This window comes from Lissotriton helveticus, chromosome 1_2 (genome assembly GCF_964261635.1).
Source record: "Lissotriton helveticus chromosome 1_2, aLisHel1.1, whole genome shotgun sequence".
NCBI classification, from domain to species: domain Eukaryota; kingdom Metazoa; phylum Chordata; class Amphibia; order Caudata; family Salamandridae; genus Lissotriton; species Lissotriton helveticus.
The window spans coordinates 421,652,314-421,671,064 of NC_136058.1; the positions used below are offsets into that span (position 1 = coordinate 421,652,314).

Here is an 18,751-nt window from a genome sequence, read left to right on the forward strand (position 1 = left end):
GTGTTTTACAGTTTAGGAGGAAAAGGCAGATAGGCTGGGGTCCTGATTAGCAGGATCCCAGCAAGACTAGTCAAAAACAGTGGGTGCAATTAGCAAAAAGTGGGGGTAACCATAAGAAGCAGTTACTACTTTCCTACAGTTAGTGATGAGTGGATTGGTTAGTTGTGTAGGAACGAGTTATGTACTGTTCACAGGTGATGGTAGAAATGTGTGGTAGCTGGGATAGAAGGGTATAACGGTGTGCTTTAGTAGTGTGTGCTGAGAAATTGGATTGTGCATAGGGTTAGTTTGTAGTCCATGAGTGGAGTACATTTGGTGTGTGTGTGTTACTCTGGTCATGGATGGGGTTGGGTGTGTGCTGATGAATGGGGAAATGGGCAGCATTTCTGACCCTAGTCCCGACCAGCTTCAAACAGGCACTCACCCTTGTCATCTCCACCCTCAGCCGCGATGCACAGGTGAGACACCCTAAGTTTTTGTTTTGGGAGTTTTTATATAGCCCGAACTAGACCCAAAGATATCAGGTATCAGAGCGCTTTACATGAGCACCAGTTTTGTTACACAAGGACACATTCATTTTGTTAGGCACGGGGAGATTAAGTGATTTGCCCAGAATCACAGGATGTTGTGCGTTGTTGCCGAGACTCAAACCAGGTTCTCCAGCTTCGAGGTCAACCGCTCTAGCCGTAAGGCTACATCCTCTCCCGTAGCCTTGGCCTTGGCCTTTTATATCCCTAGTAGTCAGTTGACCCCTTCAGCCAATTGGAACCCTAGCCCTATCCAATCGCAACACTAATCCTGAACCTTAGGGTCAATGGGAGGCCAAGACCTTAAACCAATCATAGCCCTAGTCCAAGCACTCAATTAGGCACAAAACTCTAAACCCTACGTCCAATAGAAAGCCTAATCCCCACCCCAGTCCCAACCCTGTTCCCTGTCAATCATACAGGAAACCCTGAACCCTATCTCCAATAGAAATCCTAACCCAAGGCCTAGTCCCTACCCTATATTAAGCAACCAATCACACAGAAAACCCTGAGTCCTATTTCCAATAGAAAGCCTAACATTAGCCCTAGTCCTAACCCTAGACTACACAACCAATCGCACAGGAAACTCTAAGCCCTACGTCCAATAAAAAGCCTAGCCCCAGGAACAAATCCAAAACCCTAAACCTACCCACCAATCAGATCACTAACCCGAAGCTCTACATCAATAGAATCACTGATCCAGGAACCAATCAGAACCCTCAAATAACCAACCAATGAGAACACTAACCCTAAACGAATAGAAACACCAGATGCAACCACCAATCAATGCACTCAATAGTAGTCTATATAGGAATTCACCAAACCCCCCAGCAAAAGCACGGGCATCACCTCCTCTCACGACCTCTGCGACAAGCTTGAATCCTACTTCCATCTGAAAATCAAGAACTTCTATGGCCACTTCAATGACCAGACACCTGATGCCGGAACCACCCCATCCCCAGCAATGCCAGGCAGCCTACCGTCTCCTCATGGACCCCAGTGACCACCGAAGACACAACTTCGACCATGAAAGGCATCCATTCAGGAGCCCCCCGGACCCCTGCCTGCCACACATCTACCACAGAGACGCCATCGCCCCAGAACTACGACGCACCATCAACACCGCATTTACGACCGGCACCGTCCCCAACAACTGGAAACGTGCAGAAGTCAGACTGTAAAAACCTGAGGCGGGTCGGGGGCAATCGATACTTGCCCGGCGGTATTGCCTCTGTGACCCTCTAGTTATTTAATCAAATGAAGAGGCAGGCGCTGGAGACTGGAAAGCAGGAAACAAGGTTTTTTTATTCTCTCCGGAGGAGAACACAACGAAACGGACAGAAGGTATCGTTCTGAGGTGCTCTAACTGCATCCCTGAGGCCTGGCCTCTTATACACAAGTTTATCTTTTTATTGCATGTAACATATTCTCGTCGACACTTTGATGTACAGAAAGACATCCTCAGATCCCCCTTTGGGCCCGTTCCCACACACATTTACAGTTGAAGTCCCCACCCTAGTCACAACAGGTGATGAGTATCACGCAGCTGGATATTCCGCCGATTCACGGCATGTGGGGGGTTTGATCGGATCTCAAGGAGTGGGGGCTTTGATCAACCCGGGGATCCTTTGATGGGGGGAAGCTTTCTATTGTACGGGGAGGGGCAAGGGATGGTATCGGCAGAGCTGGGTGTCGGCCTGGGAACGGGGAAGACAAAACGGGCACACGGGGAAGAAGGGGGTTTGCATCTAAGGGCCGGAGATCATGAAAGGGAAGCAGGGAGGTGTCGCGCTGGGAACAGGATGAGGGCCTGGGGCAGAGCAGCGCCGAAGAGGGGTTTATGACTCAAGGCAGGTGCAAGCAGGGGGTGGTCAGCGTGCAGGCTTAGTGAAGGCGAAAGGCTATGTCAGGGGCCAGCGGCATGCAAAAGGGTTCGTTCTGATCGGGGCATCTAACAAAATGGCGGGCGCGCACGACAAAAGTGTGGCATCAGGGGGAGAGGCAAGATGGCGCAGATAATGTTCACCGAAACGTACTAATTTTCAACAGTCCTCCCTTTAACATATTCAAGACATCTTGCTGGTTCATTTTCTACTCGGTTCTATTGTGGTGGGCATGAGAAAGAAAACGGTAGGAACCCTAGATGAAAAGAGTCGTAAACAATACATTTTAACATTTCTAGTTTTTAGGAGGTGGGCCTATTTGATAAACTTTGATCAATTTGTTTAGCAGGAAAGTCATAGGAATGTAATACAAAAACGATTCTGTAGCGAGAGCAGCAAGGATATTTCATACTGGCAGGTTATTACATATATATCAGGTTCGGATTGGAGCATGATCAATACAAGGGCGGCTGGGAGAGAAATGAGGTCTAGCAGAAACGGCGATTGGGGATGTCAAATGTTCTTTGCTGCCTTTCGTTGGCGCTGTTGAGCACCGGCGGTGGAGCTACGAGTCCAGCTCGGTTCTAAGTTCTGCGTTGCAGGGCACGACCCTTTCCTCGCGTTCCTGGTCGGAAAGGTCCCTTTCGCCCTGTGTCCTTTGAGGTGATTGTCAGAAAGTTCAGATGGAAGAAGAGCGTTCAAAACAGTCCATAGGGTAGGTCAGAGGAAAAGGGGGATGGAGCAAGGCCAAATTAGGAACAAACTAGGGGAACGAGAGACTTCCAATAGGCGAGCGTGTGACCGAATTCAGAGAGCGGGGACTTGTCGATAGACACTGGACATCGAGCAGGGGCATCAGGTCGACCCTTTCTTCTCATGTTGTCGAAATCAGTGCCTCGTCCTGCAGCTCTTTTCTGTCGTGGTCTCGCCTTGGCTAATGTCGCAGGTGTTCCTTAGTCTGCAGTCAGGCCTCGTGCTCCCACATCCGGTCCTTCTCTCCTCCAACAGCAGTACCCTTAAACAAGTTTGAAAAGACAGTCTTTAGAGAATTTGCAGATGAAGATAATCAAAAAGTCTATTTCTCTCCCAGCTCCAGGCAAAGAATGAAAAATGCCCGTGATATTAGTGTTCACAACTGGCATATGAATGACCGGTGACGGGCCTGTTGGATTAACTATGACTTTCCTTTAAAATTATTTATCACAGTCACGACAGTTCATCTGATGGTGACCCACCTTCGTGGGACGTTAACATGGTACTACACAGGTATTTTGCTGAGAGACGAACATGGCTAAACATTTCCTTTCTATCGATGCATCCTGCCTTTTAACTACTACGGGGTTTATTTCGATGATTTCTTTACCTTGGACTAGTCTGTTAACCTTGTAAAACATCACTCTGGATCCTACGTAACCTTTTACAGCCCGATTACTTAATTAGGAAGGACAGGGGTTTTATGGGGAACAACCAGGGACATAGGAAACTTGTGGTAAGGGCATAAATCGACCCATCTCTCACAACCGGAAATGAGGGGTAGTTTCATAATTCCAGTTTTTGGGCGGCTGATACAGGGGGGGTAACAGGGGTGATCATTTTTCTGGTTTGGGTATTGCGACAATTCGGGGAGGGGGAGGGTCGCGTATTCTGAGGTCCTTGTTTTATACCATAGGAGCCGTTGACCTGTAGTTCCCTTATTTCGGGCCAGATTAGGGAACCTCTGTCGCCTTACCTGTCCTTTCCCTTACGGCCCAACCTCGGTTCATTGGCTTCTAGCGGAAAAGGAGAGGTAATGACGCGGTCTCAGGGTGATTGTATTAAAGACAAGTTTTTGTGCAAATACTGACAGTATTTGAAGCCAATTAGGTGGTGTGCTAGGGGTGGCAGTCTGCCAATTTCGGGGCTAATCACTCGGAAGAGTGGGAGTGCAAAAATATAGGAGAGAGAGAGAGAGAGAGAGAGAGAGAGAGAGAGAGAGAGAGAGAGAGAGAGAGAGAGAGAGAGAGAGAGAGAGTGCAACGGCAGGCTAAATAGTACACGTGCAACAGAGAGGGTGGCAGTGTATTCAAGAAAGGCTATTTAGTGCATTACACAGTAAAGGGCATTCACGGGTCTGCGTTAGAATCTTGTAATCATGCAGTTTGAGCATTAGACAGGGTAGAGGGGACGTGCCTTGAGAAAAAGGAAAGAAGAAAGGAGGTACCATTTTGTCGCACTTCTCGCATTCTCGGTCCTTCGACCAGTTGGGTCGACGCCTCAGTCACACATACACATTCCCTCACAGTTTCGCATCGTACGTGACATGGGTTCATTCGTCCAGTCTGGTTTAAGGGTGATCACTTTTTATCAGGTTGTGCTAATTTCTCGGGTTTGTTCGATACGTGAGTAGTTTGCAGGCGTGCTTAGACACCACCTTGCGGCGCTAGTCCGCTTCGTGTATTAGACATGGCAAGGCTTCGGATCTTCGCCACACCTTGGCTGTAATCTCTGATGTAACCTGCAGAGGGAGGAAAAAGGGGTGGGGGAGACAGCATTCGCGCATATTCAAACACATGGATTCATAAGACCTTTACTTACCTCTTACTCGTCTTTCCTCCTCGGGGCAGGGTCCCCGGGGATATGATTTCTGGAGTCGGGGGGGGGGGGTAGTGTGTCCATATAGGTCGTGTGCGGGGAAACGTAAAAAGGAAACCAGAGGTGCTTAGTGCGAGGTATCTAGTTAAAGGATGTATCTCACTATCGGGATCCTTAAACCTCTTTCAACGCTGTGGCGTTCTAAGGTTCTTTGGTTCTTGGGTCAGCTCCGTTCCCTGGTACTTTGGAACGTTGTACTTTATAACATTTACATTATTTCATTTCACCCTCCCTTTACATTCCTTCATTTACACCGTTCGTTTTACCCATCCTTGGAAGTCAAGGTCTTCCTCTACGCGAGAGTTCATGAGTCAGTCGCGTACTTTGAAGGCGGAGTGTCGTGGTGTCGATCCGATCCGTCCTCCAGGGCTGGGCAACCATCTTCCTTTAACCTTAAAGAGAGAGCAGAGTAGGGTGCACAGAAAAGAACTTTCCCACCGATCCCACATTTTTAAAATGAAGCATGCGATACCCGTCCAAAGTTTCAAAAACTTTATTTTGCAAAATCGTTTCAGCATGTGGATTATGAGGGTGCGGTCGTATTTGGCCGGTCGTGGCAATGGCTAAAGTGCGTACAGTGGGGGGGTGTCGTTTGCGGCAATAAAAACATCGGAAAGTTTGACTCATTCATTTGTAAGAAACTAAAACGTCTATTAATTGGCTGGGGGTTCGGGGGCATTTATTTTCATAATTTAGAAGCATAATCATAATGGTTGTAATCAGATTTCCTATATGCATACCGTACGTGTACGTCGTAAATGAGGTTTACATCAGTTATAAAAAAATATAATACATTTGTACATTTGTAATCAACATTTGTAACGGGGATCCTTTCATACTGTTCGTCGAGTGAGTTCTCCTTGTCTTCTCTAGCCAAGTGTACAAAGGATCATATAAAATCTCAGAACATCAAGTTTATATCAGTGCGAAGGAACACCACGAGGTGTTCGTAAGTTCCGATTGATACCAGCGCCATTTTGGGCGGGGCCGGCTCAGTCCGGAAGCAGCATCAGGGGGAAATGTTTCCCATTACTGGCAGTTGGACCAGAGTCCTTTTCGGCAGTTCTAGAATTCATGCTAACAGAAGGAGTGGCAATGTCATGTTTGTTTCGTTGGCGATCAAGGCAGCCGTCCCTTACCGGAAGCCTGCAAAGGCCGAAGGTTCCGCCGGGGACCTTTTGTAGGATCTTCAAGGCTGCGGAGATGCTGTCGGAGATGGGGGCTCGTGCTCCAAGGGGCAAATGTTCGAGTTATATTGCTGGTCAAAGTTACTCTAGTGGCCGGGGCCCGCCTTCCAGCGGACCCAGACGCCATTTTGAGGCCCTGCAGGGGCCACTCTCGTCGAGTTTGCAAGAGTGGGAGAGATCCTTCGGAGTGAAAGGAAGAGGTCTCTGTTTTGTGAAAGCGGGACGTTCGGCTGGGGTGCAGCTGTGATGCCCCCACCTGGGGGCGAGGGAGACTGGTTCGCATCGTCTCCTTCTCCCGGTGCACTCCAGGCCGCTCCTTTTCATCGCCCCGCATGAAGGTTTCTCCACATCCGGTGTTCCCCAAGACCTGTGCTCGGTGCTGTGGGAGTATGGCCACCATTGCACGTTCGGTGCTGCGCAAGTACTGGGGTGCCACCATGGTGTGTTCGGTGCTGTGGAAGTATGGGCACCATCGCCTGACTGGGGGTGTTCGGCATCGGGCCGGGGGCTGGGAAACCTCCTACCGGTGGAGGTGGGAGAGGCTCGTCCGCGTCGCCTCTCCCTCCCAGCCCAACTTGGACAAATTGTTGTGGAGGTACGTGCAGGACATCCCGCCGTTCAGAGCTGCTGCGGCTGTTACGGAAGAGAAAAGGAAAAAAAGGTGCCTCGTTCTCCTCTGGACATGTGGCGGGACTACCTACAACAGCCCGGGCTGCTGGCTCCTGCCTCTCCTCCGGCTCCCCCATACGTTAAGATTTCCTGACCAAGAGTTGGCGGCCGGGTCCGCCTTATATGGGTTGCCGTTGGTTGGGCGTAGCCGTAACCCTGCCCAACTTTGGAAGGTTCCAGAATGGGGGGGGGGGGGCGAATGTTCTGTTTGACTTTCATTTTTCTACAGTTTTACCGTTATTATTCCTTGTTTGTTGTGCTAAATTAAAAGTTCAAGTTCATTAATGGTCTACGGATTTTGTTTTACCATTTCTTTCTTTCAAGGTTGCTTTTATGCTAAGTTTCTGCTAACAGAGGTTGAGTAACACGGAAACACGTGTAGAGGGATGACGCAGATTTGTACATTACATACACACAAACTCAGACGGGGGACAGTACAAGTACGACATACAAAGACCCAAGACGAATATAAAACAGTTATTGGTCATAATTATCTCTTTCAGTCTGTGAATTTGAAACGAGGCTGGGTTCCTGTCTTGACGTTGCCCGACCTAGGAGAACTTGAGCATGCCGCTGAAATTTTCCTGGCGAAATCTGTGCCATCGGGCATAATCAAACGTGGTGGTTCTGTCTGGTCTGTCTATGTAAGTCGGGTTCTTCTTTGTCTCGCGCTTTTTCCCGTACTGCCGGTCTGTCGTTCCTGTCGGCCCTTTGCCTTTACTCACGCTCAGTAGAGTCGGGCATTGGGCTTTCCAGTGTCCGACATACCTACAAAAAGCGCATTGGTCTGGCCCTAAGTCTAGTCGTCTTTTGCACAGTGTCGGGGGATAAGTTGTGGGTAGCGGTGTCCTGGGGTTGTCCTGTCGGTATATTTCTCTACTTGGTTTGTCCTCGTCTTTTCTCTGTCGTTTCGTAGCCTCTCTGCGCCACATACCCAGACTGTCGAGCATAATTGGCGTTGTCTTATTATTTCGAAGGGCTATTTCTAACGTTTCTATTTTATCAAGGTCAAAGGATCCTGTCAGTGGCCACTGTTTGTCTTGACTCTCTTCGGTATACCTGTGCCACAATTTATTATAGGCTATGGTGACTAATCCATAGTTTATGAACATGTCCTTATTAGGGGTGCCTTCTAGTGGAGCTATATGGTCCACCTCTAATACGCGGTCCGGGCTAAACAGGCTATTTATCAGTGGGGAGAAGACAGACATGACGGCTCGTAACGAGGGACTAAAAAGTCAGCACTGCCTATCTTATCACTAGGTGCAAAGACCGTACAGAATATTTCTATTCGACGTTGTTTGCAGGCAGTGAATACCTCATGGATCAAAAAAAAATGATAATAACCAAACGACCAATAAATAACAATGGGGAGAATGAGTAGGTCCGCAAAGATCTGCGTTACCTACCCTTTTCACTATCTGCAAAAAGGGTGGTCTCTTCCCTGTTTGCAGACAGGGAATCTCCAGGAAACAATAGTTTGCGAACAACAGTTCAGTTTCAAGTGATTATTGAGTGGGGGAGAAAAAATAAGCACGGCTGCTGCCCTACCTATCCTCCACTGCTTGCAAAGAGAGAGCCTGTTGTTTCTCCGTTTGTAGACAGTGAATCTCCAAATAAAATAAAAAGAGCAATACTAGTATTTTTAAACAATCAAGCAATCAAGCAATTATTACGACCTTACCCGGACCATATGGACAGTTTCTTGTCTTCCGAATCCAGCGCCCGATCGTCCTCTTTTTCTCGTATTTCTCACGGCACTCCTGATGGTCCCCAGTCAGGACCGTAGATCACTCGAGAGAGGTCTCTTCGGAACTAGTGAAGTTCGGATGATCGGCTGCCAGACGAGGGTCTATTGGGCAAGAGCTCTCCCGATCGTTGCAGTCGTTCACTCTGTCGTCGGGACCTCTCCCACTGGATCCACGAGTCGCTGATGGGCCCCACGCTTGGGACGCCAATTGTAAAAACCTGAGGCGGGTCGGGGGCAATCGATACTTGCCCGGCGGTATTGCCTCTGTGACCCTCTAGTTATTTAATCAAATGAAGAGGCAGGCGCTGGAGACTGGAAAGCAGGAAACAAGGTTTTTTTATTCTCTCCGGAGGAGAACACAACGAAACGGACAGAAGGTATCGTTCTGAGGTGCTCTAACTGCATCCCTGAGGCCTGGCCTCTTATACACAAGTTTATCTTTTTATTGCATGTAACATATTCTCGTCGACACTTTGATGTACAGAAAGACATCCTCAGATCCCCCTTTGGGCCCGTTCCCACACACATTTACAGTTGAAGTCCCCACCCTAGTCACAACAGGTGATGAGTATCACGCAGCTGGATATTCCGCCGATTCACGGCATGTGGGGGGTTTGATCGGATCTCAAGGAGTGGGGGCTTTGATCAACCCGGGGATCCTTTGATGGGGGGAAGCTTTCTATTGTACGGGGAGGGGCAAGGGATGGTATCGGCAGAGCTGGGTGTCGGCCTGGGAACGGGGAAGACAAAACGGGCACACGGGGAAGAAGGGGGTTTGCATCTAAGGGCCGGAGATCATGAAAGGGAAGCAGGGAGGTGTCGCGCTGGGAACAGGATGAGGGCCTGGGGCAGAGCAGCGCCGAAGAGGGGTTTATGACTCAAGGCAGGTGCAAGCAGGGGGTGGTCAGCGTGCAGGCTTAGTGAAGGCGAAAGGCTATGTCAGGGGCCAGCGGCATGCAAAAGGGTTCGTTCTGATCGGGGCATCTAACAAAATGGCGGGCGCGCACGACAAAAGTGTGGCATCAGGGGGAGAGGCAAGATGGCGCAGATAATGTTCACCGAAACGTACTAATTTTCAACAAGACCCCTGCTCAAGAAGCCCTCTGCGAACCCCACTGACCTCAAGAACTACAGACCCATCTCCCTCCTCCCCTTTGCGGCCAAAGTCACTTAGAAGATCGTCAATGCCCAGCTAACAAAATCCATTGAAGGAAACTCCATCCTCGCCCCCTCCCAATCCGTATTCTGCAGCAACCACAGCACCGAGACCATTCTACTCACCGTCACAGACAACATCAGCATCCTCCTCGACCAAGGGCACACCGCGGCTCTGATCCTACTTGATCTCTCTGCTGCATTTGACACCGTCTCCCACCGCACAATAACCACCAGACTCCACAAAACCGGCATACAGGGAACCGCCCTCGACTGGATCCACTCCTTCCTCACTGCAGAACCGAAAGAATCAGACTGACACCCTTCCTCTCCAAACCTACTGAAATTAACTGCGGAATACCTCAAGGATTGTTGCTCAGCCCCACGCTCTTCAACATCTTCATGGCCCCCCTCACCGCTATCGTCAAACAGCATGGACTCAGCATAGTATCCTATGCAGACGACACCCAGCTCATCCTCTCCCTCACCGAGGACCCCGTCACCACCAGACTCCATTTCCGGGAAGGAATGATGGACGTTGCATCCTCGATGAGCAGCAGCTGGCTGAAGCTCAACTGGGAGAAGACAGAGGTCCTCGTCCTTGGACCCTCCGCATGGGACAGTACCTGGTGGCCCACCGCCTGCGGCAGCCCTCCAACCCCCATGGACCACGCCCGAAACCTTGCCATCGTCCTCGACTCCTCCCTCTCAATGACCCGACAGGTCAACGCCGTCACCTCTAGCTGCTTCAACACCCCCTGCATCCTCCAAAAGACCTTCAAATGGATCCCTCCCGAAAAAAGGAAGATGGTCACCCACACACTCATACCCAGCAGACTGGACAACGGAAACACCCTGTACGCCGGGATCAACAGGTCTCTGCTCCACAAACTCCAGACCATACAGAACACCGCAGCCAGACTCTTCCTCTGCATCCCTCGACACGAACACATCACCCAACACCTGCGTAACCGCCACCAGCTTACCGTGGAGACGATAGTTACTTTCAAGAAACTCACCCATGCCTACAAATGCCTCCACAACACTGGCCCCCAATACCTCAACGAAAGGATCTCCTTCTATGTACCCAAGAGAAACCTCCGATCTGCCGACCTCGCCGAAACCCCACGCAGCCGAAAAGCGAGAACAGGTGGAAGAGCCTTCTCATCGCGGCCAAGACCTGGAACAAGCTTCCAATCGACATCAGACGTTCCCCCTCCGTGAACATCTTCAGGAAGACACTCAAGACCTGGCTCTTTGACTGAAAAAAGCTGCCCTCCCCCCCCCCCCCCCCCCCCCCCCCAGCGCCTTGAGACCCTCATGGGTGAGTAGCGCGCTTACAAGTCCCCTGATTGATTGATTAGATCTAAAAGACGCCTACTTTCATATTCCAATTCATCCCGCTCATCGCAAATATCTCATGTTTATGATAGCAGGCGAACATTACCATTACAAGGTACTTTCATTCGGCGTCACCACGGCCTCCAGAGTGTTCACCAAATGTCTCGCAGTAGCAGCTGCTCATCTCAGAACACAATGTCTTCCCTTACCTGGACGACTGGCTTATCGAAGCGAGCACTTACCAAAACTGTATACTACACACTCAGACAACAGTACACCTACTTCACCAGTTGGGTTTTACAATAAATGCACAAAAATCTCACCTGTATCCGGCACAAGTGCAATCTTATCTGGGAGCTTCCATCAACACTCTCAAAGCTCTAGCCACTTCAAATATAGCCCGGATTCACAATATCCAGGTCACACTATTACAATTTCAACCCAACCAATCATTACCAGCCAGAGTCTTCATGCTGCTGCTGGGAATGATGGCATCCTGCGTTGCAATCGTACCTCATGCAAGGCTTCACATGTGTCCTCTGCAGCAATGTCCAGCGAGTAAGTGCAGTCAATCACAGGGTCTATTAACCGATCTAGTGTTGGTAGACAGTCGCACCCATCGCTCTCTGCAGTGGTTGAACCCTCAAAACTTAGCAAAAGGGCGGCCTTCCGTAGACCTGATTCCACAGACTATACTCACAACAGACGCATCATTAACAGGTTGGGGTGCCCATTTCAATATTACACAGTACAGGGCTGTGGTCGGACGAATACAAACATCTTCACATCAACTACCTGGAACTTCTAGCAGTGTTCCTAGCACTCAAAGCTTTTCTCACCCAACTTGTAGGCAAGACTGTCTTAGTACGCACGGAGAACATCACAGCAATGTACTACCTACAGAAACAGGGAGGGACTCCCTCTCTCCAGCTGTCACGCTGTGCACAAAGCATTTGGAATTGGGCGATTCACCCAAATAATCCATCTCCTAGCAGAACACCTCCCAGGGGTAGGCCATCAGATTGCAGCCCTGCTGAGCAGACACAGGCAGCAAGTCCACAAGTGGGAACTTCATCCCCAAGTTCTTCTTCCCTACTTTCAAAAGTGGGCTTTTCTACAAATAGATCTGTTTGCAACAGTACACAATGCAAAATTCCCAAACTTTGCATCTAGGTTCCCACAACCAGCATCCAAAGGCAATACCCTATGGATGATTTGATCAGTTATATTTGCTTATGCTTTTCCGCCTCTCCTCCTAATTCCATTACTTGTTCGGAAACTCAGACAAACTTCCCTCACACAGATCTTAATAGCCCCCACATGGGCTCGCAACCTTGGTACACCACCCTGTTAGAACTCTCAGTGGTTCCACATCAAAAGCTACATCTCACACCTTGTCTCCTAACTCAGATCCATGGGAAAGTCGGACATCCAACTCCCAGAGAACTCAACCTAGCGATTTGGCTCCTGAAGTCATAGAGTTTGGTTATTTACAACTACAACGAGACTGTATGAATATTCTCAAGGAAGCTTGAAAGCCGACTACTAGAGCATGTTATGCAGCAAATGGAAGCGTTTTGTTTCCTATTGTAACAACAACAATATCAATCATCTTGATGCGTTTGTGCAGAATAATTTGTTAACTGTTGCATTTACAGCAATGTAGATTAACTTAGACATCCATTTGTTTACACCTGGGAGTCGTAGCTGCATACTTGCAAAATAGACAACACCTATCTCTCTTCAGAGTACCAGTGATTAAAGTCTTCATGGAAGGATTAAAAAGGGTTATACCGCCAAGTATTCCCCCTGCTCCAGAGTGGAACTTAAACATAGTCCTTCCAAGGCTAATGGGCCCGCCTTTTGAACCAATGCACAAATGTCAGTTACAATTCCTATCATGGAAAGTTGCTTTCCTCATAACGATAACCTCACTAAGGACAGTTGATGAACTTCAGGCATTACCTATACAAGAGCCTTTCTTTCAACTTCACAAAGATTGAATGGTTCTACAACTAATCCAAAATTTCTCCTTAAAGTAGTTTCTGCTTAGGGGTAATTCATGTGCGAAATCAAATTAAAATAATATAACATTAGCATTTTCATTATTAATTGAACCATCGTAATTCTTGTATAGAATTTATGTGCTGCAATGATAATAGAAGCAGATAAAAGTAATTAGCAGTATAAGCACATTGAACAACATAAATAGTTCCACCATCTTTCTAAAACAATGTACATATGCAAGCATAGAACAACTGTATGTAGCTTTTTCCTACAATGCTTTCCCGTGTGTGTGTCTGTGTGTCTGTCTCCCATTCCCTGTAGGGAGAGTATGTAGCTCCCCATTCTAGAAGAGCCGGTCAAGAAGGAGCACACTGCATTGAATAATTTCTTGGTATGCACTTTTTATTAGTATTACAGGAAATCACAATGATTGATTGTCTTTTTTATATTCTTCTTTCCCACAGGGTCTTCCACTTCAGTCCCTTAGGTGAGCCTCGGCCGCCGTCGTCCCTCGGACAGAAGGAAAAGACTCAGGTAAGCGTTTTTGCTTTGTGGTTTAGTCAAGGGAGGATGTGAGGGATAAATAATAGCTATGCATAAATGTGAAGGGAGGGGCTAGAGGTTGGAGCAACCAAAAGATAAGGAGTAGCCGATGATTTCTGCTCTTGTCTTTCTCATCATTATACTTTTATTCGATACATATATCATAAAAAGTACAAACATAAAATACAAACATATATGTTTACAAATATTACACTTTTTTTTTTTTTTAAAGAGAAACCACTTCGTCATTACACGAAAAATTATTAAAACAGAGTAGGAATAATACATTTAAGAGTCAAATGGGGATATTGACTGTAGACGTATGTTGCAACAACCTTAACCTGATGATCCATGCACATGCTAAAAACTTTGCAACCCCACAAACGGTAACCATACAAGTGGTATTGGAGACAATAATTCGTAGGGCTGTTTTGTGATCCCTAACTCCAAGATTTTTAAAAACTGGCTTTAACCATTTGTTCCTAGCCTGAATATAAGCTTTACAGGCAAAGAGAAAGTGACCTAAAGATTCTTCCGGGCAGGAAAAACCCGGACACTTCCTATCCTCTTACCTCCTCCTACCCCACCCTGTCGTAAAGTTTTTAAGAGGGAGAGTGCCATGTCTAAATTTCAGATAGAGAGTCCTATCACGGGGAATCTGAATAAAATCCAAAAGCGGTTCTAACTTGGTAATAGGCTTATGGGATAAAAAATTCTCGGTTAATTGGCCCCAATTTGGGTTGTGCAGAGCCTTAGCCTCTATCCAGTCCCAATAGAGTTTTTTTACCGTTTGTTTCGGTGGGGGAGATTGGGAAGCCCAAGCGTCGCTTAAACCCACGCTAATTGTAAGCTTCTTTAAATCGTTTAGCCACTTGATCCTGCCCGAAATGTTTAGATTTAATAATTCGTCAAACACTAAAGCATAATTAGCTAATTCCGGGGTCATCCTGAGGCGCACCCAAAATAATAGAGGACGTAGCTGGACAATGTCACAAATGGACCTCCTACCCAGATCGGCAAATAATGGTTTTAGTGGGGTTGAGACTGGAAGCGAGACCAAGTCTCTCATAAACTTATTCTCGGCATCACAAGAGCTTTAGTATTCTCAGTACCCCATATTTCTGAACCATAGACTGCAGATGCTAACGCCTTTCCCTCGTAGACTGACAGGGCAGGGGCTATTGGTCTACTCACTGAAAGGCGCTGGTTCTTTAAAATAGCGCCGGATACTCTTTTAAGGTTTAAAGTCATTTTACTCAAATGGGATTCCCAGTTCATTTTATTACTAATTCTAACACCGAGGTAGTCGAACTCATCTACTACCTCTAGAGGTGACCCATTCAAGGAAAGATGAATCTTCCTATGGTTCCTTTTTAAAGTCATAACCATTAATTTCGTTTTTGTGGTATTTATCGTTAGTCCCCGAACTTGACAACATGCACTAAAACGATCAAGGAGGAATTGCAGGCCTTTGGGGGTTTTGGATAACAGTAGGGTGTCATCGGCAAAGAGGAGTGATGGTGTTTTCTCCCCGGCGATAATAGGAGCGTCTGCCGGTATTTCTCTCAGATGATCCACCACTCCATTTATGAACAGAGAAAACAAGGTCGGGGCCATCACACACCCCTGCCGCACCCCTCTGTTAACAGGGATACTCTTAGTGAGTTGCCCCTGAATCCCCCACCGAATCCTAGCAAAATTACCACCATGTAATTGGATTATGAATTGCAACAGGTAGGACGGGAATCCCATGTCCATTAAAACCTCCCAAAGTTTAGCACGGGGAATTACATCAAAAGCGGTTTTTAAATCTATAAAGGCCAGGTAAAGACTCCCTCTGGCTATTTGCACCGATTTCCAAAAGACCGCACAGAATCTAAAAACCTGGTCCATAGCACCTACGTTGCTTCTAAAACCTGCCTGGAAGTGAGACAAGATGTTGTTTTCCATTAACCAACACTCTGTCCGGTTTATAATGACCCTGCCAACTACTTTTTGAATGGTATCAATTAAACTAATTGGTCTGTAGTTGGCAGGGTCCTCTCTTGCTCCCTTTTTAAAAATAGTAATGACCTCAGCACCCTTCCAGGAATCGGGTACTTGGTGGCCGGACTGGATGAGATTCATAATTTTAGCAATAAAGTCTGCCCAAACTATGGGGTCATACAACAGGAGGTCCCCCGGGATTCCGTCAGGGCCAGGAGCCTTACCCGGAATTATTTTGTGGATTGCATCCTGGACTTCGCGGGGCGTGAACAACTCATCTACACTGTCACAATTCGATTTGTGCAAACGGCCAGTGCCCGGAGCAGGAGGTGTTGGCACATCTTCCATACTACCTTCACCGTATAACTTGGAAAAGTGAGAGTGCCATTGGCGCTCTGTGATGCGGTTGGGAATGGGCTCAGCCCCTCGCCTGTCAAGGGTATTTATTAGTTTCCAGAACACAGTGGAGTTTTTACCATATGCTGCATCTTTCAACGCCTGCCAGTGGTCCTCTTCCCATTTCTTTTTAGCTGTCGCAATGCTTTTGCGATAGTCAAGTCTTGCAGCTGTTGGATCCTTACTTTTTATTGCCAAGGAAATTGCTTTCCTCTTTTCCCTACAATTAGTTGTGTACCAGGGATTACCCTTACTTTGAGTATGCTTAGTCTGATTCTGCGCCTTAGATTTTTTAATAAAAAACATACCAATCTCTCCTATTAGGTTCGTATACTTGGCTGCTGTGATGGACCCCTGAGAATGGGGGACTGTTGGAGTGACTGGTGACAGGTCACTCGATGCAGCCAGGACTAGAGCCTTGATGTTGTCTAGTTTCCTTTCATCACACCTGACTGTATTCCATTTAAGCTTACGATTACAGTTAGAGGGAACTACTTCTTTGGTAATCATCTCTTTAGGACCACTATTGTTAACCTTATCTCCCCAATAAATTTCCATACATAGAGGATTATGGTCGCTGTCTGTCCTTTGACTGACCTTCATATCCACTAGGTTGACCCATGACTGAACATCCAAGAGGATGTAGTCAATCCGCGATGGGCTGCCTAATCGATTAAAAGTCATTGCTCCCTCGCGATCTGATAATGTACGACCATTTAGGGCCCGTAGGTCATGATCTAAAACCAGGGCATTTATCTGAATTACTCGTGCAGACCACTTCTTAATTGGAGCCAGATGGTATAAGCTTGTTCCCAACTTCATTGTGTCAACCCAAAAAATCTTCCTCATCCAGGGGCTCAAAGGTGCAGTTAAAATCACCCCCCACCAATATTTTGGATTTAGTGGGGAGCGAAGATAACCTATTATCTAACAACTCCAATATAGGTGAGGTTTGACCACCCGGTGAGCCTCTGGCGTAAACACAAAAAAGTTCTAAGACATTATTACCAGACAGACTTTTAAGAGTAATGTGCAGAATATCATTTGAGGGAATATTATTGACAATAGTGACACAGTTCAAATCTATCCTAACCCAGATGAGTAAACCTCCCGATGGGCGTCCTTTCCCCATTGAAACGGCAGGAATAAAGAATGTAGAATATCCATTTTTATATTCTGGCCGGACACACCAGGTTTCTTGGAACATACAAATATGATAGTCATTTAAAAAATTATTCCACGCAGGGTTAACAAGATTTTTTTTAGACCTGCTATGTTCCAAGACAGGATCTTAATTGGGGAAAGGGATGATGATAGATCTTTAGATGGTGTCACAGTATCGATTTCCCTTACTATTATATCTGAACTAGTACTAGCCTGATTGAGTGGTGCCTCCCTGCCGTGGTTGTTAAGTCCGGGGCCCGGGGAAGTGAGTACCCCTCTCTCATTGGGAAGTTCAGGGGGCTGAGGTGGTGGTCAGTCCACCCCTTCTAACCCACTATATCGATTATAGCACGGGAATAGAGGGTGGTTGAGCTGCGGACCCAACCCTTCTCCATTCAGCTGGGGAACACCCATCCATTGTCTCCCCGCCCTCCCTGGAACTAGATTCCAGCCTTCCTCTTCAACCCCCCCCCACTTTTGGGGGATCTGGTAGGTAAGATTCTCCCTCCTATTTCTCCCTCTCCCCAGCCCTCTATTAGACGGCCTCAGCCAGCTCCACCTGGCGTCTTGATGGCCCTCTTCGGTGTAGAAGAATGACAATGGTTTGGCCAATACCGCAGACTTGTTATCACAAGGAGGAAAGGAGCAGATAAATTCCACCAATCGTGGGTCCTCAAACGTGATAACGACGCAGTCACCCTTTATACTTTTCTTATTCCCACCTACCCAAGGAGCCCTCTCTACCATGAGAATGTTCTTATTTATTCCAGGAGGTGGCGGATAATTTTTGTCAAGCCAATGGCAGATTTTATTTTTAATTGCCCAAAAGGGCTCTGAAACAGAAGGGGCCTGTTCAGGAATGCCGGTCAAAACAACCACAAATGGACAGGCATCAGGTGGTAAATTGATACTTCGGCGTATGTTGGAATTTCTTGGCTGTGGTGGTGGAATAATGAGAGCTGGGGTACTAGGAGCCTTACCCTTCACAACACGGGGACACACAGAGGTAGGGGGTTTATTGATACTAGTTGTATTGTTCGCCGATAATGGAATATTAGGCAAACAAGTTGTAGATACAGTGGTGGCCCCTGAAGGAGGGTTTTTGATGGTAGGGACTTTATTAGGAACAGAAGATGTTACAACAGAGGTGGAAGGAATGGGGTTGTCCATCTTAGATTCTTGTATTGAGAGAATAGACTCAAGTTGATGTTCGATGTTCACAAGTCTAGTCTCTAAAGGCAAGAGTAATGATTTAATAAGGATGGACATAGAGTTCATAAGAGAATCATTCCCACCCTCTGGGTCAATTGAAGAATCATTGCTACCACTTGCGTCCAGAATACTGGCCAAACTGCTATCAGGGGTTGTGTCATCTGGGACACCCAATGATAATAAATTAGGGGTGGAATCCAGCATATCGATCTCCAAATGGTCATTTGAAGCCAGAGGGATCCTTTCCTCTACCACCCGGACACCCGTGTTAACCTCCCCGTCAATTTGTCCCATGGCCTC

General features: G+C 47.3%; 1 long non-coding RNA gene across 1 annotated transcript in view; it reads left to right on the forward strand.

The window, feature by feature from the left end:
• LOC144807403 (uncharacterized) overlaps positions 1 to 18,751 on the forward strand; it is a 378,338-nt gene that overhangs the window by 65,881 nt on the left and 293,706 nt on the right. The window contains exon 2 of the long non-coding RNA XR_013606281.1: positions 13,615 to 13,684. This is a non-coding gene — a long non-coding RNA (uncharacterized LOC144807403). The remainder of the gene's footprint in view (positions 1 to 13,614; positions 13,685 to 18,751) is intronic.